Source organism: Lissotriton vulgaris, chromosome 4_1 (assembly GCF_964263255.1).
Source record: "Lissotriton vulgaris chromosome 4_1, aLisVul1.2, whole genome shotgun sequence".
NCBI classification, from domain to species: Eukaryota; Metazoa; Chordata; class Amphibia; order Caudata; family Salamandridae; genus Lissotriton; species Lissotriton vulgaris.
The window spans coordinates 1,520,667,698-1,520,695,571 of NC_141691.1; the positions used below are offsets into that span (position 1 = coordinate 1,520,667,698).

The following is a 27,874-nucleotide window of genomic DNA, read 5'->3' on the forward strand; positions in this document are numbered from 1 at the left end:
AGTAGAGCAGTGCCACATTGTAGCCTAACAAATGGTAAAGTATAACTACTAATTCGGTTGAAGTTCTTTCACATTAGCAATGGTTCTTTGTCAAGCTGAGTAAGAATATATCATCGACAACTGTGGAAAGAAAGAATGCGACAGTACAGGGCCTGTGTGGAATTATTGATAACGATATTCAACATAAGGTCTCTGTAGCCAGATACCCGAGAGCCTTGCTGGTCACTATAAATCCATTCACAACAACACTCAATGGGGTTGGTCTGGAAGGTGTCCGGTTTACTCCCCGTGATCCAGTCGATGCAAATATGGTTCCACTTCCAAATGTCACCAACACCCAGAAGTGTAAACACAGGGTGTTCGAGGCATTAGGCGGGGGAGAAAAATAACAAACTAAAATAAAAAATGTGGGATGGGTAAAGGTAGGGTCAGCAGGGAAAGGATACCTGTAACAGAAGACAAGACAGGCATCAGTGAAGTGCTGTCCTAACATACAAGAAGAAGGTATAGTAGATAGAAAAGGAGAAATTGCTTTTTTTCTAGGTGTCCCCTCACTCACCAGGGTTGCCCCTTGGTGACATGCTTCATCATTGGGGCCATCCCAGTCCTCTACGGCCTGGGGCGTGCTGCGACTTGCGAATTACGTAGGAGCACTTACAAATGACTATGTGTGGTGCAGATGTGATAGTGGAGTGGACTAAGTGATGTGTTAAGGGATCAATGTAGAAGCAGAGAGAGAGCCAAGAAATGCAGTCACAGTCAGAGAAAAAGGCAAGGGATACTGTATCTATGTGGTTGTAGTGGTCCTGTTGGAAGTGGTAAGTAAGTTGCCCGCAGAAAAAAAATCCTCCTATTAGCGGCACTCCTCCATTGCAGCCGACGCTTTGTCCATCGATGTTGGTCACCAGAAGACACCCTGTCCACTGCCTGCCTGATGCTGAATTGTGGCTCGCTACTGTGAAGCCTGACTCCATCCTTTTTTCCCCATTGCAGAGACTGAAACCCGGCCTGTAATTATTCAACGAAAAACAGGAAGTGATATAATATTACAACACCACTGATAAATAAATATAAGGCATGTAGGCTGTGGAGTGCAAAAAGTCACAATTTGTTTTTCCTAGTAGACAGTACAATGTTTTTGAAAGTGCGTACTCTGAGTCACCTTTTGAAGGATGTATGGGCAAATTAATGTATCGGATCTTGCCCCTCAAGCTAGGTGTACTGTAAACTGTGTTTTAGAACAAAATTAGATCTTCCTAGCAGTGCTCCCACCCAGACCCTTACTAAAGCCAGTCGCAAAAATGTAGAAGACCCCCAATCAAATCTCAAAAAACGAGGCCTAGCAGAAAACTGGTGACAAAACTTACTTTGAAAGTAAAAGTAGGCCGAAGTACCCTAATTACCCATTACCCACCGTGGATTGCATTCAAACCACTTGCAAGCAACCAAGCAAAAGTAGCCATAGCCAGCATCGCTCCAAGACTCGAAATCCCCCCCACTCAAACACATGCAATAGAAATACTGCTAACCCTAACGAACCCTAAGTTAAGAATAGTGGCAAAGGCTTTCTTTAACTATGCCAAATCCCCCCTTTCCCACCATGGATTTTCTTCAAATGACTTGCAACCAAAATTACACATTCTCACGAGTGCTCTAAGACCCCAGAACTCAGTTTGAAAAATCTAGAACACCCCAAAACACATGCAATCCTGCTGCTAGGGCTAACCCTAACGAACCCTAAGTTACAAAAAGTGCCAAAACTAAAGGCTTTTCCGCACGGATTTTGTCCCAACCACTTCTACCCGGTATTAGACCTTCCCAGGAATGCCCCAAGACCCGGCAACCCACCCGCCAAGAAGCGTAACACCCCCAAACAGGCCAAAAGCAAAATCTCATACTTGCAATATTTCTGGGCCTTCGGTCCAAACGCGCTGCGTAGCTAGGCCATAAGTCGGGGTTGGCACGACGGATTTCCTGAAAAGCAAATGCAATCAAGATTAGAGTGTCCCAGCAGTGCTCCCAGACCACGAAACTCACCCGCAAACAGACGGAACCCCCCCTAAGAGCACCTCAAAGGCAAGCAAGTCATCAAAAACACAAAAAAAATTCCGCCTGGGATTTGGTCCAAAACACTTTTATCCGGTATTAGAGCTTCCCAGCAATGGCCCCAGAGCCGTCAACCAAGGAGAAAACGAGTAGAAGACCCCCAAACAGCCAAAGAGCAAAAGTACAAAAATGGGGACTTAGTCACTTTTTCACAAATTTCCCAAATCACTCCGCGCGCGCTCTGCAGCTAGGCCCTAAGTCCCCTCAGCCACCATGGATTTGCTTCAAACCTCTTGCAAAGTAAAGTATATATAGCCAGCAGTGCTCCCACACCACGAAACTCACCCGCAAACACCAGGAAGCCCCCCAAACAGGCCCCCGAAAACGCTACATAGAGCAAAATGTCTGAAATAGCCCAAAAAAAAATCGGCCTGGATTTTGTCCCAACCACTTCTACCCGGTATTAGACCTTCCCAGGAATGCCCCAAGACCCGGCAACCCACCCACCAAGAAGCATAACACCCCCAAACAGGCCAAAAGCAAAATCTCATACTTGCAATATTTCTGGGCCTTCGGTCCAAACGCGCTGCGTAGCTAGGCCATAAGTCGGGGTTGGCACGACGGATTTCCTGAAAAGCAAATGCAATCAAGATTAGAGTGTCCCAGCAGTGCTCCCAGACCACGAAACTCACCCGCAAACACCAGGAAGCCCCCCAAACAGGCCCCCGAAAACGCTACATAGAGCAAAATGTCTGAAATAGCCCAAAAAAAAATCGGCCTGGATTTTGTCCCAACCACTTCCCGGTATTAGACCTTCCCAGGAATGCCCCAAGACCCGGCAACCCACCCGCCAAGAAGCATAACACCCCCAAACAGGCCAAAAGCAAAATCTCATACTTGCAATATTTCTGGGCCTTCGGTCCAAACGCGCTGCGTAGCTAGGCCATAAGTCGGGGTTGGCACGACGGATTTCCTGAAAAGCAAATGCAATCAAGATTAGAGTGTCCCAGCAGTGCTCCCAGACCACGAAACTCACCCGCAAACACCAGGAAGCCCCCCAAACAGGCCCCCGAAAACGCTACATAGAGCAAAATGTCTGAAATAGCCCAAAAAAAAATCGGCCTGGATTTTGTCCCAACCACTTCTACCCGGTATTAGACCTTCCCAGGAATGCCCCAAGACCCGGCAACCCACCCGCCAAGAAGCATAACACCCCCAAACAGGCCAAAAGCAAAATCTCATACTTGCAATATTTCTGGGCCTTCGGTCCAAACGCGCTGCGTAGCTAGGCCATAAGTCGGGGTTGGCACGACGGATTTCCTGAAAAGCAAATGCAATCAAGATTAGAGTGTCCCAGCAGTGCTCCCAGACCACGAAACTCACCCGCAAACACCAGGAAGCCCCCCAAACAGGCCCCCGAAAACGCTACATAGAGCAAAATGTCTGAAATAGCCCAAAAAAAAATCGGCCTGGATTTTGTCCCAACCACTTCTACCCGGTATTAGACCTTCCCAGGAATGCCCCAAGACCCGGCAACCCACCCGCCAAGAAGCATAACACCCCCAAACAGGCCAAAAGCAAAATCTCATACTTGCAATATTTCTGGGCCTTCGGTCCAAACGCGCTGCGTAGCTAGGCCATAAGTCGGGGTTGGCACGACGGATTTCCTGAAAAGCAAATGCAATCAAGATTAGAGTGTCCCAGCAGTGCTCCCAGACCACGAAACTCACCCGCAAACACCAGGAAGCCCCCCAAACAGGCCCCCGAAAACGCTACATAGAGCAAAATGTCTGAAATAGCCCAAAAAAAAATCGGCCTGGATTTTGTCCCAACCACTTCTACCCGGTATTAGACCTTCCCAGGAATGCCCCAAGACCCGGCAACCCACCCGCCAAGAAGCATAACACCCCCAAACAGGCCAAAAGCAAAATCTCATACTTGCAATATTTCTGGGCCTTCGGTCCAAACGCGCTGCGTAGCTAGGCCATAAGTCGGGGTTGGCACGACGGATTTCCTGAAAAGCAAATGCAATCAAGATTAGAGTGTCCCAGCAGTGCTCCCAGACCACGAAACTCACCCGCAAACACCAGGAAGCCCCCCAAACAGGCCCCCGAAAACGCTACATAGAGCAAAATGTCAGAAATAGCCCAAAAAAAAATCGGCCTGGATTTTGTCCCAACCACTTCTACCCGGTATTAGACCTTCCCAGGAATGCCCCAAGACCCGGCAACCCACCCGCCAAGAAGCATAACACCCCCAAACAGGCCAAAAGCAAAATCTCATACTTGCAATATTTCTGGGCCTTCGGTCCAAACGCGCTGCGTAGCTAGGCCATAAGTCGGGGTTGGCACGACGGATTTCCTGAAAAGCAAATGCAATCAAGATTAGAGTGTCCCAGCAATGCTCTCAGACCACGAAACTCACCCACAAACAGACGGAACCCCCCCTAAGAGCACCTCAAAGGCAAGCAAGTCATCAAAAACACAAAAAATTTTCCGCCTCGGATTTGGCACAAACCACTTTTAGTGCTTCCCAGCAATGGCCCCAGACCCGTCAACTCACCTGCAAAGAGGTAGAACAACACCCCCACAAGTGCTGAGTCTTTCTTCATTGGGCGTAAACCAGCCCTCTGCTTTGATGGAAATAGGAGTCTGGAGGAGGAGGATAGAGGAGCATGTTCTTCTGAACTTGTGAACCTGAGGAATGCAGACTGCGGCACCTTCAAATAAATTAGCAAACAAGTGAAGACAGTTCTGCTGATGGGCTTGTCTTTGTGATTATCTGATTAAAGTTTGAATTATATTAACTGTGCACAACAAAGAAAGACAGACACACAGGAATAAAAGTGAATAAGGATGAAAAAGAAAGTTATTGATTCGTTGTCTCATTTTCAGGGCTCGAAGTCGGTATCACGGTCCAGGAATAAGAATAAGGCTTCGTCATCATACTCTGCGAATTCAGCCCGGGTGAGGTCAGTGCCACCTGACAGAGTAGAAATTCCCTCATCTATGGTGCTGGCCACCTCCTCTTCATCCGGCACGCTCTCTCGTACTCTTATATCTGGTGGTATGAGGTGCTGATTCATCTTGATCATTGTTAACCTCTCCACATTTTTGGGCGAGAGGCGGCTCCGTTTGGGAGTTACAATCCCACCAGCCGCACTGAAAACCCGTTCAGAAGACACACTTGCGAGTGGGCAAGACAAGTAGTTTAAAGCCAGGTTGGTGAGCTGTGGCCACAATTCTTTTTTCCCATGCCAATACGCCAATGGGTCAGAATTAACATAGACCCCTGTGGAGTCATTCAGATAGTCCTTCACCATCGACTCAAGGTCCTCCTCCAAGGTTCCTCCACTTTGCGTAGCTCTTGCTGTGCCTCTGACCTTTTGAGAACCAAACCCACGCAGAGCTAGCCAATCCTCTTCAGCCTCCAATGTTTCTGTTGTCTTTCGTGCAGATGATCCGGTTGCCGGTGTCTTTAACGGCTGAGAGGTCACTTGTGCCACAGCCACAGGTGCAGAAGTGGATTGTTTTGACTGGGGATGGCCTGCTGATGTACTGCCATTTCCTTCAATTTCCAGCCGTTCTGTTTCAAACTTCTTGGCTGACAAGGCTAGCCAACGTTTGTACTTTGTAACATCTTCATCAGCAAAAGGAAAGAATGCTCTGCCTGCCAGCGCCTTTTTGTAGCGTGGATCCAGAATAGTAGCACAAATGTAATGCTGTTCTGAGTGGATCTTTTGAAGACGTTCATCACCTTGTAGGAGCTCTAATAATTGCTCAGCCAGAAGCAAAGAAGAGTCTTTCTTTTTGTCATCTTTTCGAAACACAGAACACACCTCCTTCAGTTGGTCCTCCAGCATGTACAACAATGGGATAGCTTTTCCCAAATTAGAGTCCTCCTTGCTGACTGCACGCGTGAAGACCTCAAAAGGACGAAGCATGCGTGTTAGGCTTTCAACTATGTTCCATTGCGGCCCACCCATCCTCAGCTCCTCTATACCCTCTTTCAAGAAATATTGATCGAGTTGCGTATACTGCTCATACAGACGCTCAAGCATGTAGAAGGTTGAGTTCCAACGTGTTACCACCTCCTGGATGAGTGCTTTCACTGGCATTTGACATTGATATAGCATGCTCCTCAGCTGCTTGCGGGCCTTAAAAGAATGCCTGAAATGCTTGCAAATTTTTCGGCAGTTCTCCAATACACTGTACGCTGCACTGCGTTTATTACCCAAGAATTTTTGGACAACCAGGTTTATACAGTGCGCCAAACACGGCACTCTGAAATAGTAACCGTCCCTCATGGCCTTAACTATATTGGAGCCATTGTCCGTGGAAACATAACCAACCTTGCGTTTTAGTGGGGACAGACAGTTAAGGACCTTTGTGTTAAAGACATCCAAAATGTTTTCTGCTGTGTGACGTTTCTCCAAACCAAACATGGCTAGTGTTGCATGTTTCCGAGCACCTTTAAAAACAATGTTAGTGTCAACACCTGAGTTTAGCTTTGCTTTAGCCCCTGAAAAAGAGACCCAGTGTGCAGTGATGCACATGTAATCAGCGCCTGCGCCACTGGTCCACATGTCTGTTGTCAGATGTATAGTGTGAACAGCACTCTTCTGCAAAGCTGCCCCAATCGCCTTCAGAACATCTTCATGTAGTGCTGGAACCGCAACTCGGGCAAAATAGAACCGGCTAGGAACCTTCCATTTAGGGCAGAGCGCTGTCACTAATTCTAGAAAACCAACCCCTTCGACAAAAGAAAAAGGGAGAAGGTCCAGAGCTAGCATTTTAGCCAGCTTAGTGTTATACAGACGGGTCATTGGGTGGTTGCGTTCATATTGCGCTTCTGTAAACAACATCTTTTTAATGTTGCCCTGGACCAATGATTTACGGGATGATGATCTCTTCGACCCAGTTACGCTCGCTGATGAACTTTTCCGCATTGATGTCTCACTCTCTCCCACACTCTTAGTGTGGCTCCCATGGGGTGTGCTGCTGACATGGGAACTGGGTGTAAGTGAAGTGTTTGAATCGTCTTCTTCTACCTCCTCGTCATCAGCAGATGACAAATCAACGTTTTCATTACGTGCAATTCCGGCTTTCTTGACCGCCTCTAGGTGCGGAAACCATTCGACAGCGTGCCTTCTCTCAAGATGACCTCTCTGGCCTCCGGTACCATAGTTAGAACCAAGCTTACCACGACTAAATCGAAGCTTACAAAGGCTACAAATGGCTACGTTTTCCTTTTTTGGGCAAACACTAAAGAAGTCCCAAACTGGAGACTTGAAATGTCTTCGGGGGCCGCCGCCGGAGGAGGCGGCGATACTGGTGGTGGTGGTCCTGCTGCTAATGACAGATGAAGTGGAGGATGTGGATTGCCGAACTTCAGTACGTTTTGCACTTTCACCACCACGAATTGAGGTCGAGGACGAGGTGGGTACCTTCTTGCGAAGAAATATGGAAGCGGTAGGTTTTGGTGTACTACTTAACTCCAAATCTAATGATTCCATTTCCATTGCCTCCTCGCCGACATCATCATCACGCTCAGCAGCTTCTCGGGATAGGGTCAAAATGTCTCTTTGCTGCATGCCCGGTGGGGCTGCAGTCACCTTTGTGATGACTGGCTCGTCGTCATCGTGAGAGGCTTCATCACCAGCAGTATCTGTCACTTCTTGTTGAGCCTCATCACACTCCATAGGTTTGAGTTTTTGGACGACCTTCCTTTTACGCTTAGGAGGTACCGGTGTCAGATCATGGTGTGCCTCTGCCTCACTGTCAGACCGCAGTTGTGGTTCCCAAGACAGATCACTTGCACCAGAACGAGGTGGGCTTGAAGAAGATGTAGACACCCCCCTTGATCTTTTCCTTGCTAGGGATGTGGAAGACAATGAATGATCATCAGGAGGAGTGGCTTCCAATGATACCTCAGCTTCAATGTCGATTTCCAAATGTGCCCCTACTTCGGGAGGAACAACTATTGTGGGCACTTGTGAACGTCCATGCACCTTTGCTTGCGCATCTCCTTTTGCTGCCTCTCCTTCCACATGTACTTGGGCGTGTACTTGCACATGGTGTTGTTGTTGCGGCTGTGGTTGTTCAACACTTGTCAGATGAGTTACAACAACCTGTGTTGATTCAGGGACATTGCTGCTACTTTCTTGCGATGAGCCAACATCACTGGTCGATGGTGATTGGAGAAGTACACTGACTGCCTCTGAAGCACTCAAGGGCTTTGACTTAAGTTGGCGTGGTGGTGGAGGCACTGAACCCAATGGAGCAGGGGTGCTGCTCTCAGGTTGGTCCCCAGCAGATCCTGCTGCTGCAGGCGTACTTTTTTTTTTGCTCCCAAAAAAAGTGGCGGGTGGCACACCAGCCTCCTTGGTAACTTGCTTCTTCTGCTCCTTACTAGCAACTTTCTTGCTAGAGGAGCTACGGAGAACTTTCTTTGGGGCCATCTTCTTCAGAGCAGGTCAGACAGCAGGCCGCAGTTGCACGAATTGTAGAGTTGTCTGAGGCCAGACGTGACGTCGCGTGACGTTATGCTGCACACACACACCGCTGCAGGACTTCTTCCTGGCACTGGTGGTTCTCTTGAGTCTTGTGCACCTAAAAAAAATGGAAGACAGAGGAACATCAGTTCAGTTGTAGAGCACAAAAAAATCGAAAAACACTGCAAAATCAGCACAATCCCAATCCATCCATGCCCTCCATAATGTTTAAATTCAAGACAACCCACAGAAAGACTAGGCCCATGCAAGACTCACTACCCCTGGGCATAAATAAAGGTTGAAAAGTAGGCAAAATGGTTGGAGGCCTAACAACAAAGCCTGCATTCAAAATGGCCACTTGCCTGCCAGCACATGGCCAGTGCCTGTAGCTGCACTCAAAATGGCCACCAGCCACATGGCATGTCCCTCCCCATGAACACCCCCAAAAATCGAAAAACACTGCAAAATCAGCACAATCCCATTCCATCCATGGCCTCCATGATGTTTAAATTCAAGACAACCCACAGAAAGACTAGGCCCATGCTAGACTCAAATACCCCTGGTGAAAAGGCCACAAGTACAGGCCCAAAAATCGAAAAACACTGCAAAATCAGCACAATCCTATTCCATCCATGGCCTCCATGCTGTTTAAATTCAAGACAGCCCACAGAAAGACTAGGCCCATGCTAGACTCAAATACCCCTGGTGAAAAGGCCACAAGTACAGGCCCAAAAATCGAAAAACACTGCAAAATCAGCACAATCCTATTCCATCCATGGCCTCCATGATGTTTAAATTCAAGACAGCCCACAGAAAGACTAGGCCCATGCTAGACTGAAATACCCCTGGTGAAAAGGCCACAAGTACAGGCCCAAAAATCGAAAAACACTGCAAAATCAGCACAATCCCATTCAATCCATGGCCTCCATGATGTTTAAATTCAAGACAACCCACAGAAATACTAGGCCCATGCAAGACTCACTACCCCTGGGCATAAATAAAGGTTGAAAAGTAGGCAAAATGGTTGGAGGCCTAACAACAAAGCCTGCATTCAAAATGGCCACTTGCCTGCCAGCACATGGCCAGTGCCTGTAGCTGCACTCAAAATGGCCACCAGCCACATGGCATGTCCCTCCCCATGAACACCCCCAAAAATCGAAAAACACTGCAAAATCAGCACAATCCCATTCAATCCATGGCCTCCATGATGTTTAAATTCAAGACAGCCCACAGAAAGACTAGGCCCATGCTAGACTGAAATACCCCTGGTGAAAAGGCCACAAGTACAGGCCCAAAAATCGAAAAACACTGCAAAATCAGCACAATCCTATTCCATCCATGGCCTCCATGATGTTTAAATTCAAGACAGCCCACAGAAAGACTAGGCCCATGCTAGACTCAAATACCCCTGGTGAAAAGGCCACAAGTACAGGCCCAAAAATCGAAAAACACTGCAAAATCAGCACAATCCTATTCCATCCATGGCCTCCATGATGTTTAAATTCAAGACAGCCCACAGAAAGACTAGGCCCATGCTAGACTCAAATACCCCTGGTGAAAAGGCCACAAGTACAGGCCCAAAAATCGAAAAACACTGCAAAATCAGCACAATCCTATTCCATCCATGGCCTCCATGATGTTTAAATTCAAGACAGCCCACAGAAAGACTAGGCCCATGCTAGACTGAAATACCCCTGGTGAAAAGGCCACAAGTACAGGCCCAAAAATCGAAAAACACTGCAAAATCAGCACAATCCCATTCAATCCATGGCCTCCATGATGTTTAAATTCAAGACAACCCACAGAAATACTAGGCCCATGCAAGACTCACTACCCCTGGGCATAAATAAAGGTTGAAAAGTAGGCAAAATGGTTGGAGGCCTAACAACAAAGCCTGCATTCAAAATGGCCACTTGCCTGCCAGCACATGGCCAGTGCCTGTAGCTGCACTCAAAATGGCCACCAGCCACATGGCATGTCCCTCCCCATGAACACCCCCAAAAATCGAAAAACACTGCAAAATCAGCACAATCCCATTCAATCCATGGCCTCCATGATGTTTAAATTCAAGACAACCCACAGAAAGACTAGGCCCATGCTAGACTCAAATACCCCTGGTGAAAAGGCCACAAGTACAGGCCCAAAAATCGAAAAACACTGCAAAATCAGCACAATCCTATTCCATCCATGGCCTCCATGATGTTTAAATTCAAGACAGCCCACAGAAAGACTAGGCCCATGCTAGACTCAAATACCCCTGGTGAAAAGGCCACAAGTACAGGCCCAAAAATCGAAAAACACTGCAAAATCAGCACAATCCTATTCCATCCATGGCCTCCATGATGTTTAAATTCAAGACAGCCCACAGAAAGACTAGGCCCATGCTAGACTGAAATACCCCTGGTGAAAAGGCCACAAGTACAGGCCCAAAAATCGAAAAACACTGCAAAATCAGCACAATCCCATTCAATCCATGGCCTCCATGATGTTTAAATTCAAGACAACCCACAGAAATACTAGGCCCATGCAAGACTCACTACCCCTGGGCATAAATAAAGGTTGAAAAGTAGGCAAAATGGTTGGAGGCCTAACAACAAAGCCTGCATTCAAAATGGCCACTTGCCTGCCAGCACATGGCCAGTGCCTGTAGCTGCACTCAAAATGGCCACCAGCCACATGGCATGTCCCTCCCCATGAACACCCCCAAAAATCGAAAAACACTGCAAAATCAGCACAATCCCATTCAATCCATGGCCTCCATGATGTTTAAATTCAAGACAACCCACAGAAAGACTAGGCCCATGCTAGACTCAAATACCCCTGGTGAAAAGGCCACAAGTACAGGCCCAAAAATCGAAAAACACTGCAAAATCAGCACAATCCTATTCCATCCATGGCCTCCATGATGTTTAAATTCAAGACAGCCCACAGAAAGACTAGGCCCATGCTAGACTCAAATACCCCTGGTGAAAAGGCCACAAGTACAGGCCCAAAAATCGAAAAACACTGCAAAATCAGCACAATCCTATTCCATCCATGGCCTCCATGATGTTTAAATTCAAGACAGCCCACAGAAAGACTAGGCCCATGCTAGACTGAAATACCCCTGGTGAAAAGGCCACAAGTACAGGCCCAAAAATCGAAAAACACTGCAAAATCAGCACAATCCCATTCAATCCATGGCCTCCATGATGTTTAAATTCAAGACAACCCACAGAAATACTAGGCCCATGCAAGACTCACTACCCCTGGGCATAAATAAAGGTTGAAAAGTAGGCAAAATGGTTGGAGGCCTAACAACAAAGCCTGCATTCAAAATGGCCACTTGCCTGCCAGCACATGGCCAGTGCCTGTAGCTGCACTCAAAATGGCCACCAGCCACATGGCATGTCCCTCCCCATGAACACCCCCAAAAATCGAAAAACACTGCAAAATCAGCACAATCCCATTCAATCCATGGCCTCCATGATGTTTAAAATTCAAGACATCCCACAGAAAGACTAGGCCCATGCTAGACTCAAATACCCCTGGTGAAAAGGCCACAAGTACAGGCCCAAAAATCGAAAAACACTGCAAAATCAGCACAATCCCATTCCATCCATGGCCTCCATGATGTTTAAATTCAAGACAGCCCACAGAAAGACTAGGCCCATGCACCACTCACTACCCCTGGTCAAGGCCCCAACAACAGGTCAAAAATCGAAAAACACAAAATTTTACCAAAAAAAAAAATCGAAAAACACAGAAAAATCAGCACAATCCCAATTCATCTATGGCCTCCATGATGTTTAAGTTCAAGACAACCACAGTCCACCCACCACTGAGTACCCCTGGGGAAAAGGCCCCAAAACAGCCCAAAAATCGAAAATCCCAAAATTTTAGTTGCAGCAACTGTAATGCCCCAAACAAACTTACTTGTAAAATTTCTAATCCAACAGTGATCCAAAGAAAGTCAAAAAGGCCTCAAATCCAAAGATCCAGCAGCATCCACAAAAAGTAATCCTTCCAGGTCCACATCCGAATGAAAAGTGACCAGGAGATGGACAAAGCACTGGGAGGAGCCTGCTGAACAGGAACAGGAAGTTGAAGACTATGGGGCACTTCCTTCCTCCCACCCCCCTGCCCCCCTCCCCAAAATGGACTCCTCGCTAAAAAAGTGCAGGCAAATGTCAAACTAAGGAGTTATTCACATAAAAATCATCATTTCTAGAAGGTTTATGCTGCTTGCTGGTGGATTTCTTGTGCAGAATTGCAAATTTATATTTTCGCTCGCCGCATCTCAAATCTCGCAATTGCGAAGTACCGCGAGACGTGATCTCGCCGTACTCGCGTTGACAAACTATCGCTGGCAAGCCGCGATGACGTAATCGCGCTCGCCAATTCCCGCGGGATCACGCAAAAATTGTATCACCAACGCCGCGCGCCGCCCAAAAAATCCGCTGCGTGCGAATTTGCGGATTTTGCGGGAAATCCACAAATCTCGCGGATTGCGGATTTCCCGAAAATCCGCAAAATCCGCGAGCGGAACGGATTTTCCGCCCACGCTTAGTCAGGACCTTGAACTGGCATCTTTTCTGTACAAGGAGCCAGTGGAGTTTCCTGAGGGAAGTAGTGATGTGGATTCATCTAGGGAGATCCAGGATGAGTCCGGCTGTGGTATTCTTTATGGTCTGTAGTCATCAGAGGAGGTGAGATGCGATCCTTGTGTAGAGAGTGTTGCCGTAGTCCAGTCTGCTGGAGATAAATACCTGGGTGACGGTGCGTCTTGAGCTTTGATGTAGCTAATTGACTATCTTACGAAGCATGCAGAGGATGAAGAAGCTGTAGGAGGAGATGGAGCTAACCTAAGTTGTCATGCTTAGCTTGTGCAGAGTGATGCTTAGGTTCCTAGCGTGGTCAATGGGGCTAGGAGTATGTCCAAGTTCTGAGTTATTAGAGCTTGATTCGATACAGAGGCCTTACCAGCACCCCTCTGGTGTTTACCGAGGTGATGGCAGTGGTTGCAGCTTTGAGCTAAACAGCGCCCGTACGGTGTTCACCAGTCCTGCATTCACGGGGTCCACTATCAAAGCGCCAAAGTCACACCTGACTCCTTCTCAGATGCTCCCTTTCATCTGAGCTGTTCTGAACACTATGCAGTTTTGGGCCTATCCTCCCAAATGGCAAGTCAAGGATATTCAGACTATGATACCAATGTTTCAGCCTCTATCCTGGATTTTTGTGAGACTGACTCTGAGGCTGCTGGGCCTCAAGGCCACCTGCAGCTTGCTTGTGACACATGTCTGCTGGCATATGCAAGCTCTGCAGTGGGACCTGATGTTCCACTGGACGCAGCATCAGGGAAATCTCTCCAATATGGTCTAGATCTCGGATGGAACTGCAAAATATCAGCAGTGGAGGTTCAGGAACCATTATGGGGTCAGCGGCATTCCCCTCTCCCGTCCCCAACCAGATTTCATAGTAGTGGGTCTGGAGGCTCAGTGGACTAATGTGTCTACTGCAGGGGCCTGTGTTCAACCTCATGATCACAGGTTCAAATTCCGGAGGGGTTACTCAGCCTTTCATCCAGCTGAGGTCGATACAATGAGTACCATTGAGTTGGGTAACAACAAACATCTGTTATTCAGCGCCAAGTTACCCGTAGTGGTGAACGTGCACTTTACAAATACACATTTTATGTTATGTTAGTGACATGTGCATCACTCCTAGGAAGGGTGTCCATCTGGGAGAGGAAATCGGAAGCCTCTGGTCTCCGGCGGAATCCGGACTCCACATCAACCTTCTGGAGCTCCAGGCTATCCGACTGCCATTGAAGCCTTTGAAAAAACGTGTTTCACATTCTAGACTTACTCTGGAACCCCTGGTCGATGGCTTCGTTTTACTTGCATGTAAGTGTGGAGGGGAGAGAAAATCATTTGTCAGTTATACATTACCAGTGCCCATGACGCTAAAGAACTATAGACTCCTTATCCAATGTTTAGTATAGTTATTAGAAAGCAGAGAAAAGTTGGACATACAAACACCTTGTGACGAGAGTGTAAAGATACAAGGCCACTAATACAAAACCAAATCTAAGAATGACATTTTGGCTGTGCAACGTGCACAGAATCACCAATTCAAAACACAAATAATTGTAGAGGCTACATCATGAGATTTCTTTGTAACTAAGAACCATTAATCTGCCCCTACACTACTTCTAGCATGACACCCCTACTTAGCATTTCCCCAGCATTTCCCCAGGCAAGTTCCCTGAAAGGCTCAGGACGTGAAGACGTCCTAAGAAGCGCACTCATGATGAATGGGTCAAGTAGCGTAAAGCTACAGAGCTAGTTCTAAGATGCTCTCCTCTCTTCAAGAAAGGCAGAAGTGTCCAGACTCTGTCCCTAACCCCAATCCTAAAGTCGAAAATCACACCCAGAATACCTCACAAGGCCACCTCATCCAATTAGACCACTACTGTTAGGTAACCTTCCATGAGGTAATGGACGTTTAGGCTCTTGTTTGATGACCTTGGTTCCCAGGCCTTTTCCAGACATGAATAACATCTCCCACATTATCGGCTCCACTGGTTCAAAGGCATCCTCTCCTCCCTATATCTGTCCAACTCCTAAAAAAAGATGTTATTCAAACTAACGAGGACAAATTCTTGCACTTGCATCAGAAACGAGAAAGGAGAGAAATTCCAGAAGCACATAAATTCTAATTAGCAACCTTCAACCCGAGAGCGAACAGTGAGAAAAAAAATTTAGGCCTACCAAGTTTCAATTAGCATAAGAGCAGTGCACACGCTTAAGATACATACATATATGAGCCATTAAAATACACACAATAAATGAGTCTTTGTAAAACACGTTCATTAATCATGAGTACACTTCACACATATATGGTTTCATCTAAGAACATACATTTACTACGTTACTTCTTTGATTATTTGAAGAAAATATCCAATACTTCACTTACACCATTAATACAATTCGCATTCTAAGAACATAATATTAATACAACAAGAAATTATATGTGGATGTGGACTATCCATGATTATAACACACCCCTACAAATAAAGGAGCAAAGTTGTGCTCTATTACCTTTCTAACCTACTTCAAGGGAAGGCTAGGGCAGGTGTTCTTGGATAATACCACCGCCATGTAGTACTTTAACAAACAGGGCGGGCGGGATCATAAACTCTTTGTCAAGAGCCCTGCTGCTCTGGACTTAGCTGAAACATCAGGGCATATTTTTGGTTGTTCAACATCTGATGGGCTCCCTGAATGCCAAGGTGGACTAACCCAACTGAAGATGCCTAGTGGATCACGAATAGCATCTCTATCTGGAGGTGGTGCAAGGTCTCTTTCAGCAGTGAGGAGAGCCTCGATTAGATCTGTATGCCACCATAGAGAACCCGCAAAGTCAGAAGCTCTGCACGCTGGAGTTTCCAATACGGCTCTTATTCAGAGACGCTTTGCGTCTCGAGTGAATCTCTGGCCTCCTGTACTCCTTTCTGCCCACACCACTCCTGCACAGAGATCTCAAGAAGATCAGGAACAACTGGGCCCAAGTCATCCTTGTGGCTATGCACTGGGCTCGGAGAGTTTGGTATCCCAAGCTGTTGAGCATGTTCATTGGTCCTCCGATCAGGCTGTCTCTTTGGGTGGATCTTCTGTCGCAGCAGCTGGGGAGAGTTCTCCACCCGAACCTGACAATACTCTGCATTCTTGCGTGGAGATTGAGCAGCAACAGTTGACAGCTTTTGAACTTTCTCCCAGTCTGTGATGTTATTCTGGTAGCCAGATGTCCTGCCACCAAAACAGTTTATGCCTGCCATTGGGGCAAGTTTGTATCATGGTATACTGAAGAACAGATTTAACAACTTTCTGCTCCCCTTTCTCAGGTTTTTCTTTTTATTCTTATCTTTGCCCAGCAGGGCTCTGCCTTTGGCACATTATAGGGTTACCTTTCTGCTATATCCACCTTTCCGGGGTTGCCTAACTAGCCATCTATCTTTAAATCCCTTTTTGTTTATAGGTTCTCGAAAGGTTTGCAACATATGTTTCTTCCTTCTCCTTTCATCATGCCACAGTGGTACTTAATCTAGTCCTGACGTTCCCAATGTGCACTCCCTTTGAACCTTTGCACAACTGAGAGTTACGAGCATTCCTGAGGCGGAAGCCTGGAATGAAGCATAGCGCCAACCCCAAAAATTGTACTTTTTAACTTGAAAATTTTTATTTTTAACTTTGCTTTGTTTTGACCTGCATCTTCGCCGCATTCCCACCGCAGCCGATTAGGTGCTGTCGGAGGTTTCTCAGCCGCCATCTTTGGTGAGGTTTCGGGTTGGTGGACCAGTTGACCGGCCCTCCCGCCCTCATTGCTACAAAAGTCGCGCTCCTGCCCACGCCCGTAGACTGAGAGTTACAAGCATTCTTGAGGCAGAAGCCGGGAATGAAGCATAGTGCCAACCTCACTCCCAAAAATGTTACTTTTTAACTTGAAAAATTGTATTTTTATCTTTGCTTTGCTCTGACCTGCATCTTCGCCGCATTCCCACCGCAGCCGATCAGGTCTGTCGGGGGTTTCTCAGCCGCCATCTTTGGTGAGGTTTCGGGTTGGCGGACCAGTTGTCCGGCCCTCCCGCCCTCATTGCTACAAAAGTCGAGCTCCTGCCCCCGAGCGCAGACTGAGAGTTACGAGCATTCCTGAGGCATAAGCCGGGAATAAAGAATAGTGCCAACCTCACTCCCAAAAATGTTACTTTTTAACTTGAAAAATTGTATTTTAACTTTGCTTTGCTCTGACCTGCATCTTCGCCACATTCCCACCGCAGCCAATTAGATGCTGTTGGGGGTTTCTCAGCCACCATCTTTGGTGAGGTTTCGAGTTGGCGGACCAGTAGTCCGGCCCTCCCGCCCTCATTGCTATAAAATGGCCACACCCTCTCGAGTGCGCAGCGGGCGAGCGCAGCGGGCGCCCCAATGGCGCCAAAGGCAAGCCTGTCTGCGCCCATCCACGCCAGGATGGGCCCAGGGGCCAGCACCCCTGTCCAAACGATCAGATATTCCTCGGAAGACTTACGAATACTGCATCAGGCTGAGTTTATGCCCGGCCCAGCCACCCTCGATCATCTGATTCATCTTGATATCCTCTGTGGCCCACCTAATGTATTTGATCCTCTACCCGCTATCCCTTGCCAAAGCCCCACTTCACCCTCGCCCACCAATGCAAAACTCCATATCTCATATCTCAACACTCGCTCCCTGGTTAAGCACCAATTGGATATGTTTTTACTCCTCCTCGACGACAAGCCCGATGTATTTTTCATCACTGAAACATGGCTCAATATGGACTCCCCCCCCGGACATCCTAGCAGCCCTCCCAGAGCCATATTACATCTTGCATGCCGACCGGGCTCAAGGAAAGACGGGTGGTGGAGTAGCTGCAAACATCAAAAAAGAGCATGTTTTCACCTCTATGTCCGCCTTGAATCTTCCTGGAGTAGATAACCTAATCATCAAATTAGAATCTAAGACTCGCCCATTAATCTGTGCTTTCATCTATAGACCCCCTCAATATATGGCCTCTTTCCCCCTCTCTCTGTGCGAACAGTTAGCTACTGTGGTTACAGATTATTCGAAAGTTCTTTTGCTCTGTGATTTCAACTACTGGTGTAACAATGAGTTAGGCGGCCCGCAGGCCGCTGAACTCATGGAACTCCTCTCGGGCCTTAACTTATGCCACCATATCACCTCTGCTACGCACGTTAAAGGTCATACCCTTGATCAAGTGTGGAGTAACAACCTCACCATCTCCAATCCCATCATTTGCCCTTGCACTTGGTCGGATCATTCTCTGATAAAATGTACCATCTCCATGGCAAGTGATAGTAAATCTCCGACAATAGCAGGAGGTCTTATTAGGAAATGGAGCACTCTTACAAACAAGCCTTCCTAGACAATTTAGCAAGCACCATCCATGCTGACAATATAGATCTCAAACAGGCCAAAATGAACATCTCTTGTTGGCTGCTCGCTGCTCGCTTACATGCTCCTCTGAAGAAATTCAGAATAGGTCGCCGTCCGGACTCCCAGAAGTGGTTTTCTGAGGACTTGAAGGCGAAAAAACTAGACATCCGCCAAAAGGAACGAAAGTGGAGGAGAAACTACGACCCCCAGGCCAAATTTATTTATATAGCTGCTCGCACTGCTTGTAAGCAAGCTATCGTCTAGGCCTAGGCACTTTATTTTTCAAACATAATCACCCACTCTGAAAATAAGTCTAAGGACATCTTCGCCATTGTTAATAAGCTGTCAAACATGGAGAGAGTTATCCCCAAACCAACGGTGACACAGGACCTGTGTAACTCCCTCAACCTATATTTCCGGGATAAAATATCTACAATTAAAGCCAGCATTCCAGTCACTGCCCCCAGTTTGAACACCACCCCGACCCCTAGTGATCACTCCTTTGAGCACCTTCCACCTCTCAATGCAGACTCTTTACAAACCCTCATCACAAGGGTGAAATCTGGCTCTCCTAGGAAGTGCTGCCCTCCATATATTTTAAAGGAAATTCTCTCGTTCCTCTCTGCCCCTATCCTGACCCTTCTAAGCGCCACCCTTTCACAGGGTGTGGTCCCTAAAGCCTTCAAAGAGGCAGTAATCGTACCCTTGCTAAAAAATGTTGGTGCGGATTCTTTAGTCCTCTCCAACTACAGGCCAATCTTTCTCCTTCCTTATTTGGCCAAAATTCTTGAAGCTTATGTTACCAACCACCTTTCTACCTTTATTGAAGATTCCGACCACTTGGATCCCCATCAGGCCGGGTTTCGGCCCGCCCACTCCACCGAGACTGTCATTACCGCTGTCATTGATTCACTCTGTGACAATGCAGATAAGGGAATTCCTCAGGCTCTGGTCCTATTAGATCTGTCTGCTGTGTTCGACGCGGTCGACCATGCCATCTTATTGGACCGTGTTGAACAGGCAGGCATTCGGAGTTCTGCCTATAATTGGATTAGGTCTTTCCTTAGCGACCGCACTCAAGCGGTCCGCCTGGCCCCTTTTACTGCTCCTAAAATTCAGATGACCTGTAGGGTTCCTCAGGGCTCATCGCTGTCTCCCCTCCTGTTTAATTTGTACCTTGTCCCTCTGATCCAGTCCCTAGGAAAGTTCAAGGTCGCCACATTTAATTATGCTGACGACTTAAAGCTCATTTTCACTATTGACAGTTCCTCCGACCCACTCAGGGATTTCCAGGACACCATGCTACACATCAGTCGCTGGATGGATGCCAATCATTTAAAGCTGAATCCTGGAAAGACGGAAATAATCCTCAACGGCAAAAGCCAAATACTTTGGGGCCCCCAATACTGGCCCCCGGAATTAGGTCTTGTGCCCACCCCCTCTACATCGGTTAAAAGCCTGGGAGTTGTCATTGACAGAGACCTATCACTGAAAACTCAGATGGGCACGGTTGTATCTTCCTGCTTTTACCAGCTCCGCAGGATAAAGAAAGTCAGTCGGATGCTGACCCAGTCGGCCCTGATCCAGGTGGTGATAGCGCTAGTTCTATCCCACCTGGATTATGCCAAATCCATCTATCTGGGCCTCCCTCTGTATCTTGGCAAACGTCTCCAACTGGTCCAGAACCAAGCTGCCAGACTGATCCACCAACAGCCCCGTTGGCAGTCCACTAGGCCCATCCTAGGACAACTCCATCGGCTCCCCTTTCCCCAACGAGTGCAATTTAAAACTGCCTGTATTGTCTTTAAGTCTCTCCATACCCGCAGCCCCCAATTTATCAACACCCTTCTGTCTAGGTATACTCCCTCTTGCAATCTCCGCTCTGCCAACCTTCACCTCCTGTCCACGCCAGCCTTTAAGCTACAACGCCAGGGCAGACGCAGGTTCGCTGTACTCTCATCTAAACTCTAGAATTCCCTCCCTCTGGGGATTCGTTCCTGTACCTATCTTTTAGCATTTAGGAAACAGCTGGCTTTTTCCTCCGGCCTAGGCTCAACCCTTGTCCATCTGGGTTACTCTGTTCAGTCAGCGCCATGAAGCCCCTGGGTGTACGTGCGCTATACAAAAGACTATTAACATAACATAACATAACTGTCCTCTCAGGCTCCTTACCATCAAGACGGCCTTCCTTGTGGCAATAACATCTGCCCAGAGGGTCATTGAGATTCAGATTTTGTCAAGCTCCATACTTGAACATCTACCCAGACAAGCCGGTTCTTCCGACTAGAGCTTCCTTTTTGCCTAAAGTCATCACTCCCTTTCATATAGGCCAGTCCATCAGCCTGCCTACATTTTACTCTCCACCACATCCCTCTTAAGAAGAAGAGCAACTTCACCGACTGGACCCAAAAAGAGTGTTGTTCTTAAACATTGACCACACGAGAGAATTCCAGGTGGACAAACAACTTTTCAGGGGGTATGTCTGAGCAAAGTAGTGGAATGCTGTGCAGAAACTGACCATCTTCCAATGGATTGTGCTCTGCATTTAAAATCTGTTATGCATTGGCCAAGAAGCAACCCTCCCCCCCAAGAGTTTGCCAGCTCATTCCACTGGAGTTGAGGCTGCGACCACTGCTTTAGCACATGGAGTTAGTCCTAGAAATCTGCCAGGCAGCAACCCTGGGACAGTCAGGTCCGTAGGAATGGACCTGGATACCCTCTCGGGTGATTAGCTATGCTATACAAATTTAGATTGATTGATTGATAAGCTCTTGATTGATTCGGTTCTGCAGCACTTTTTGGTGTGAAAGGGTTTCCCAGACCCAATTCCAGGAAAGTATTGCTTGGGTATCTATTCTAAGGTAAATTCCTTACCTACAGCTAGAGATTGATTTCTATAAAATGAACAAGTTAATTACCTCCAGTAACACCTTATCTGGTAGACCCTATCTAGCAACAGATTCCTTACCGACCCACTCATCCTCCCCGCTCTGAAAACTAATTTTTAGGGGCAGGGATGTTCCCCTTTCAGGAAACTAGTGTTACACCCCATTGTGCTCCGTGGCTCCACGTGCCTGCTGTGGAAAGTTGCAAAACGAAACTAACGCCAGGGCATTGGGGTGGCGCCTATAGGCACCACAAATGTCATATTCGGCATGGACAACACCATGCTGAGCCGATCAAAGCCACCTGCCAGCATACACATTTTCAGGATCCAGTCTGATGCCTGGGGATAAATCTATGGTAGGGAATCAGCAGCTAGATAAAGTCTCTACCATAAAAGATGTTACCGAAGGTAAGTAACTTGTCCTTTATTTTCCCATCAGAACTTTTTATTGGGTTTTTGAACTGACACCCAGTCCATTCTTAATTTTATTTAGTTTAGGGAAATTCCTTTATGGAACACGCTTGCTGTGTTATTACTATTTTGACAATTTTTTATAATATTGTTTTATCTTTATTTAAAATACTGGCCAATGGATTATGTGAATCTGTAATGATGATGACTAAACAGTAATATTACTGAATAAATAAATGGATTTGAACTAAATTGTTAATAAAACCTTTTAACTAACACAAATTCTTTTTATTGACTATAAAATCGTCAAAAGAAGTGCTGATACTGAAGGGTCTGTAATTGATTGCTCCTTTTAAACTCTTGCTGTCGGCGATCAAAGGCCCATACGACCAGTGGTAGGGTTTTATTAATAATTTCACCCAAAGATTAAGATATACACAACATCACTCCATCACTTGCATGTCACTTAAATATTTCAGGATCTTTGGTTACTTAGTGGGCAGATGGTTATCTGTTTTTATGTGTTTCCCTGAGAAGGGCCAGATGGGGATCAGGGTAAGAAAGGTTACCTTTACAATCAGTTTTTCTTGTTTGAAAAGAGTGCCATCAACATAATTAATTTGGTGTACAGTTAGAAATAAGTTCTTAATAATTTAAGTAGATGGTAGTGAGGACTTAAGACAACTCTGTAGCTTATTATGCATTACACAACAGGCAACATAAGTTTGTTGCATGTTCTCTTGCAGCTAGTTTTCATTAAATCTCTGGCCACCACTGGAATAGGTTGTAACAGGGACAACAAAACTTTAGTCAAAGAATGGTGTTTGTAGTCTAGAAGAGAAAAAATTATGTCTACATCATGGCCACCAGACTCATTTGTAAGTCCTGCATCTGCAAAGGGCAATAACAAAAGAATTATAAAATGGGCTGGTCAGACAATGATGGAGTCCCCAATTTGTCTATATTATGTGTCGTCGTTAGTTGCAGAAAAATGTGCAGGCTGATCTGACAAGTAAAATGTTGTCCTGAGATCTGACTAGTTGCACAACATAGTAGCCATTTTTTTAAATAGAACTGCCTACAAAAACATAAATAAGAATAACATATTAGGCTTAGTTTGCTTTTTTATGCTACGCTATACTGTCACCGTCACTCTGTTATTTTAAAATAACAATGCACAAATAAACCTGACCATTTGTACTGACTTCGATCATAAGCATATTTAAAACTCTTGGCAAATTTATATTTACATTAGATTGCGGATAAAATACTGGTCACAAGGATAGCACCAAGAAGTACAAGCAACACATCTTATTAGCTCCAGTCGATTTTTCATCTCTTAAAAGGGCTTGTGCTATCATGGTTGACAGATCAGTCAATTTGCAATAACTGATATGCCTATTGACTAACCTAGTCTTACCAGGCCTCTCTAACTATAATGCAGCTCCAGTTCATCTGCACAGAGACATGAGGTAAAGAACCCTCTTCAGAACATTATAAGGATATTGCAAGTCACCGGAGTTCCGTGTTCAGGAGGAGCGAGGTCGAAGGCTGAGTACCTGAATGAGGTAATGGAACTCCGAGGTGACTTGCAGTATCCATATAATGTATGGCACTTCCCACAATCCGTTTAAATACTTGGGGGCATATTCACAAGGAGCTATCACGGAATTAACTGCACTTTATCGCAGCCAAAGTCGAGATATATTTACCCCACCATTCACAAGCAGGTGCTAACAGCCCACAGCATCACTTTTCCCGCGATAGCAACTACAAAAAACATCGCCACAGAGGACCCCCGCAACTATTGCTAATGAGATGCAGAGTAGGCGTTCCAGTTCAAAAACCCCCAACAACACCGCACCTCAATATTCACAATGACCAGACAGAACGCCGATAAGAACACAAAACATGCGATAAGGCACGTTAGCAGCAGGAATTTTACACCTGCTCTGACCTGGTGTGAAGTCGGACCGCAGTCTGCACCAGAAAAGGGGGCCCTGCCCAGGGCATCATCGGAAGGGCAACAGATACCATGGAACAACTGAACATGCAGCACGGACACCTAAGAGGGCCACAACACCCACCGACACCACACCCAGGACCACCCTTCCCTGGCACCACCACAGGGGCAGCGCAGATAATTACAGGCCCCCCCCCCCAGGAAATGCACCTGCCTCACAGGCCCAACATCTGACAATGTCACTGTCCACTACAGCCTAATAGGGACAACACAACCTGCCACAAACCCGGTCCAACGCCATCCGGCAAGCCCTGCTACCACAAACTCTGTCCAACGCCATCCGGAGAGCCATACTAAAATAAACCCTGTCCAACGCCATCCGGCAAGCCGTGCTGCCACAAACTTTATCCAACGCCATCCGGCAAACCATGGATGAGGGACCAGGACAACCCTGCGGACCAGTAGGTCTCACATCCATCACCTAGTCGCAAATCACAATTGGCTGAGTCCACACCATTGGACACACTGAGAGGAATAAGAGGAAGATGCGGCTCAGTCCGGATGAAAGGCCGGTCACAGTCACGGAGACCGAACACATGATGCTACTGAACCTGAACTACCCAGGCCGGTGGGGCCACCAACCTATGCTGGTGACACTCTGTGAATGTCCCGTGCTGTCCACTGCCTCCAGCCTACACTGCTCTTGGCCTAGGCTGTGCTCGAGTAGGCCACAGATTTGGAACTGAACTTCGAGTGTGCTAAGGCTAATTACACATCATTGGCCACGCCCCCCTGACGCGGTATTTAAAGCGCTGCTTACAAGCGACTTTAATCTATCGATCGCGCACTCCTGAGGCGGAAGCCGGGAGGTTTTTAAACTTGCTGAGAAAATTGTTGTGTCACTAAATTACTTGTGTTTTAATCTCACCACGCGCTAGCAAGCGCCAGGGCACTCACCTTCACTTGGGAATACAGCGAGCAGCGGACCTAGCGCTCACTCGCTGTTTGAACATTTCCCTGCCACAAACGCCAAGCCGGCGAGAACTCAGGCCACGCCCCCTGAAGGCCACGCCCCCCTGACGCGGTATTTAAAGCGCTGCTTACAAGCGACTTTAATCTATCGATCGCGCACTCCTGAGGCGGAAGCCGGGAGGTTTTTAAACTTGCTGAGAAAATTGTTGTGTCACTAAATTACTTGTGTTTTAATCTCACCACGCGCTAGCAAGCGCCAGGGCACTCACCTTCACTTGGGAATACAGCGAGCAGCGGACCTAGCGCTCACTCGCTGTTTGAACATTTCCCTGCCACTAACGCCAAGCCGACGAGAACTCAGGCCACGCCCCCTGAAGGCCACGCCCCCCCTGCCCCCTACATCATGTGCTGTCACCGTAAGCGCAGCGGACGAGCGCAGCGGGAGCGCCTAAGGCAAGTCCGTCTGCGCCCATCCGCGCACAGCCGGGCCTAGGGCCAGAACCCCTGCCGGACCAGGCTGCCTCCGTGGTAAACTATTCACGCCGGGACCTCCTTAGTCTTAGACCCCCTATTGACACAGCATGCAATTATATACATGATCCTGAAGGACCATACACCACCTGCACTCGCTGCCGACCTGCCCAGCTCAAACTCCCCAGCCGACCTGCCTTGCCCACAGCTCTCAAATTAGCCACCTTGAACTGTCGTTCTCTCCCCAGACACGCACTGCTAATTAACCATCTTATAGAAGATCATGAGCTTGATATCCTGTTCCTCTCAGAAACATGGCTTACAGACCACTCGGACTCAGACGTCATCCTAGCTACTCCCCCAGGCTTCCTGGTGCAATCCCAGCTCCGCCCTTTGGGTAGAGGAGGAGGCTTGGCGATTATTCACCGTGACCACCTCACCTGCAGAATCAACGACGCCCAGATCACGGACTCCGAAAGCCTCCAATTTACCATCTATGTAGGTCCGACCCACACACTAGCTGGACTCCTAATCTACCGCCCCCCTGGCCATACAAGCACTTTCGCTAGAGCACTCCTTGAGACTATCGCATCTCAAGCCCACTCCCCCCCAACTTCTCCATACTAGGGGACCTTAACATCCATTTCGATGACCCCCTAGACACAGGAGCAGTCGACTTGATTGGAGAACTGGCGGCATTTGGCCTCCACCTAGCAAACTCCGGTGCCACGCACTCCAAAGGCCATCTGCTTGATCCAGTGTTCACGAATGACATCACTCTTCAAGTCACTGAGTCCCTTCCTCTCCCATGGACGGACCACTTCATGGTTCCTTTCTGCCTTCCAGGAGTCCCCAAGAAACGCCACAAACCCACCACCTATATTAGGACAGAGCATGGGCCAGAATATCCACAGAGGATTGGGCCAGAACTCTGAACTCATCTATCCCGACCCCCTCGGAAGACCCGACCACTGCGGACAGTAAATTCAGAGTATGGATTACCACTTCTCTAGACTCCATCCTCCCAATAAAAACTCGCGGGAATAAGAACGATAAACCAGGATCTGCCCCGTGGTACACTCCGGAACTCCGGACCCTCCATAAGCACTGTAAAAAAGCAGAACGGATAAGGAGGAAAGACTGGCAGCACGCAAGCAAAGTTGCGTATCAGCAATCGGTGAGAACATACAAAGTTTCCCTGAAACTCGCCAAAGCCTCTCACTATGACACCAGGATTAAAAACACTACTAACTCGGCAAGGGAATCCTATCTCATCGTTAAAGAGTTACTGAAAAAACCTGTTCCACCCTCATCTAACACACCCCCGGTGGACAGAAGTAATGAGCTGGCCAACTACTTCAATGCTAAAATCGACCGCATCTTAACATCTCTGCCCCCTCTTAGCCTACCGAACAACACGAACACTGAGGATTCCACTAATTACTCAGGAAACAGTTTGCTTCCCCAGCTCACCTCCTTTAAAGCAGTAACAAGAGACGAGGTAGAATCCACTTTGACCAAAATGAAAAGCGGATCCCCTTTAGATCCCGCTCCGATCAGATTCCTCAAAACTGTAGCCCCAGTCGTAGTGCCCACAATTACAGAGCTCATAAACATATCACTCTCCCAAGGCTCGGTCCCCCCCAGCTGGAAAAGTGCAATTGTTAAGGCACTCCTAAAGAAACCCCAGCTTGACCCAGCCGACATGGCGAATTACCGACCAATTTCACTCCTCCCCTGTATCAGCAAGGTGGCCGAGAAATTGGTCAATGGCCAACTGTCACGGTACATAGAAACCAACAACATCTTACGGCAGTCCCAGATGGGTTTCCGCCCAGGTCATGGCACGGACTCCGCCCTCCTCGCCGTCATCGAGGAGGCGAGATGCATCCTGGATTCAGGAGGATCAGTGGCAGTGATCCTCCTGGATTTAAGCGCAGCCTTCGACACAGTTAACCATCGTGTCCTTCTTCATCGGCTAGCCGCGGCATGGATTGCAAGTTCAGCGCTCAAGTGGATAGAGTCTTTTCTCTCAGGGCGCTCGTTCCAGGTATGGGATGGCAATTTTCACTCTGCCACCCTCCCACTCACGAGCGGGGTCCCCCAGGGGTCCTCATTAAGCCCAACTTTATTCAATGCTTACATGGCCCCCCTCGAAGATGTGGTCACCCCCTTCGGGATTAAAATAGTAAGCTACGCAGACGACACCCAACTAGTCGTCTCACTTTCCCAACTGGACAAACACCCGGACAATCTACAAAATTGCCTTAAAAATATCCACACCTGGATGTGTGAGTCAGCACTCAAATTAAACGGGTCAAAGACCGAGGTCATGCTTCTGGGCAAGCAGTGGTCCACCATCCCTCCTTCGGTTTGGCCAGTCGTTTTCGGGGAAATCCCCACCCCGAAACAGGAAATTAAAACCCTAGGAGTATGGCTAGAGCCCGAGCTGTCGATGAAGACTCAAGCCACCAAGACAGCAGGGACCTGCTTTGGCCTAATGCGCTCCATCTGGATGATCCTCCCATTACTCCCGCCCTTATCCAGGAAAGTCCTAGTCCAGGGCCTGGTGCTAGCACGGCTGGACTATTGCAACATGATATACCTCGGAGCACCAGAAGCTACCCTGTCCAAACTCCAGCGAACGCAGAACGCAGCCGCCCGGCTACTTTGGA

The 27,874-nt window shown here is 47.6% G+C and overlaps 1 protein-coding gene across 1 annotated transcript in view; it reads left to right on the forward strand.

The window, feature by feature from the left end:
- The window catches only part of RP1 (RP1 axonemal microtubule associated), a 2,616,437-nt gene that overhangs the window by 2,513,215 nt on the left and 75,348 nt on the right, over nt 1-27,874 (forward strand). The gene's annotated exons all lie outside the window — the stretch shown is intronic.